We start from the raw sequence: 2,684 nt of genomic DNA, 5'->3' as shown, positions 1-2,684 counted from the left end.
TAGTGGAAATGCCCTGTATCTTGACTGTAACAGAAGTTTCATATGACCTCACTGATATGAGGAATTCTTAATCTCAGGAAAAAAACTGAGGGTTGCTGGAGTGGTGGGGGGTGGGAGGCATTGGATGGCTGGGTGATAGACATTGGGGAGGGTATGTGCTATGGTGAGCGCTGTGAATTGTACAAGACTGATGAATCACGGATCTATACTTCTGAAAAAATTAATGCAATATATGTTAAGAAAAAAAAAAGAAGATAGCAGGAGGGGAAGAATGAAGGGGAGTAAGTTGGAGGGGGAGACGAACCATTAGAGAGGATGGACTCTGAAAAACAAACTGAGGATTCTAGAGGGGAGAGGGTGGGGGGATGGGTTAGCCTGGTGATGGGTATTAAAGAGGACACATTCTGTGTGGAGCACTGGGTGTTATGCACAAACAGTGAATCATGGAACACTACATCAAAAACTAATGATGTAATGTATGGTGATTAACATAACAATAAAAAATTATTTTAAAAAAATAACTGTATGCTTTAAAGCCATGCAGTCTATTGTACCCAAATTATACCTTAAGTAAGTTGATTTCACAATCTATTGTACCTCTCTGCAGGGACAATTAGTAGTGAGAAAATGAAATTCAGTAAAATGCAATAGAGATTAGCATCCAAAATTATTAAATGCTTATGAATATATAAAAATGAAGCAGACCCAAGACCCCTAAAAACTACTGCTGTGAGAAATTGAAGAAGACTAGTAAACAGAGAAATAGGTAGCATGTTCATTGATTGCAAGACTCAGTTCTGTTAGGATAACAAAGTAACATTATTTTGGTAAATATTGCTGTAGATATTTGTGAAGAAAATGACAAACCAATTTTAAAATGTATATGAAGGGACGCCTGGGTGGCTTAGTCGGTTAAGCGTCTGCTTTCAGCTCACGTCATGATCCTGGCATCCATTCTTTAAAATGCAAAGGCCATCTACAGCCCAGAAATGATTATTTTCAATGTATGTATGTGACTAAACACTCATCCAAAATATGTCAAGAACTCTTATAAATCACAAAGAAAATGAGAAACAACCTAGTGTATTAATGAGCAGAAATATTTTAAAAAGCCCATCCCAAAAGAAGATATCCAAATGATTAATAAGCATATGAAAACCCAATAGGATATCTGCGAGATTGGTTTCTTTCTTTTTCTTTTCTTTTTTTTTTAGTGGACCCCGACACAGGGCTCCGATTCGCAACCCTAAGATGAAGACCTGAACTGAGATCAAGAGTTGGATGGTGCCCCCAGAAATGGTTTCTAATGCACCCTCCTCTCTTCACTAGATATGTGGCCTTGGGGAGGTTTGTAATCTTCTTGAGTTCTTGTTTTTTTTTTTTTTTTCTTTTCTCATCAGGAAAATGATAGCATCTTAATAATAAGATAGTTCATTGGATTCTTTACGATCACCCGGAAGTTTACATGAACTGTACTTTTTGCTAAGAATGTATTGACCTTGAATTCTCCTTTATACATCTTTAAAAGCACAGACAGACAATTGGCAAGGAATAGACAAGTTGTTCTAAAATTTCACCTTTTCTAGAGAGAAATCATATATATAATAGAGAATTGGAGAGGAACGAATTTGTATTGAACAACTTTCCCAATACCCTGAAGCATGTCTACTTTCCATTAAGACCGGAGATGAAGGTCTTGACTAGGTCCAACTCCTGCAGTCTTCTTGGTCTGGAGGGGTCTGAGAAAGTCCATTCTAGACCTAGAAAGATCTGGACTCCTGGACAAGTGTTCCTCAGAAAGATAATCAACTACTTACCTCTAAAAGCCCTGAGCAATTTGTGAAACTGTGGGTGAGGTTCAGACCAGCTCAACTCTATAAGCAGGACTCTCCCCTGAATCAAAGCTGGAATATTGATAGATATCATTTCCAAAATCTCTGGTATAGGTCATGGCATGCTCCATAGGAGAGAAAACAGGCACATGAATATCAATTGAGAGAAATATCAATCAACACACAGAGCCATTATTAAATAATGTCCACCCCCACTACAACCCAGGAAAGTTCTCATTCAAAAGCCATGTTTTAAGGAATATGTAGTTAGAAATCTTCACGATTTGGGGCTAGAAGCCAGTTTCTTTAATGGACAAGCAACTCCAAGAATAAATAGATAAGCTGGATTTCATCAAAATTACAAGCTTTTTGTTTCAGAGGACACTATCAAGGAAGTGAAAAGACAATGCATGGAATGGGAGAAATTTGCAAATTGTGTATCTGATGGAGGTCTGCTATCTAGAATAAATTAAAAAAAAAACGATACAACTAAGCAGTAAAAGACAGCCAATTAAAAAAATGGGAAGAAGAGTTTGAGTCGACTCTCTCTAAAGGATAAGACCAATCTAACAACAAATACTTGAAAAGGTGCTCAATAACATTAGTCATTAGGAAAATACAAATCTAAAGCACAGTGTGATCCCTCTTCCCCCCACTAGTATGACTTAAAAAAAAAAAAAAAGATAATGTATGCGTTGGGAAGATTGTAGAGAAATGGAATTCTTACACCTTCCTGGTGGGAATGTCAAATGGTGTAGTTGCTTTCCTTTGAAAAAGAGTTTGGTAGTTTCTGAAAAAGTTAAATATAGGGTTACATATGATCTAGCAATTCCACTCCTAGGTATATAGCTA

Source organism: Eumetopias jubatus, unplaced genomic scaffold (genome assembly GCF_037043125.1).
Source record: "Eumetopias jubatus isolate StellerSeaLion01/CBP00866 unplaced genomic scaffold, mEumJub1_p1.0 scaffold_4, whole genome shotgun sequence".
NCBI classification, from domain to species: Eukaryota; Metazoa; Chordata; class Mammalia; order Carnivora; family Otariidae; genus Eumetopias; species Eumetopias jubatus.
The sequence above is the reverse complement of the archived record's forward strand: the minus strand, read 5'-3'. Positions refer to the sequence as shown.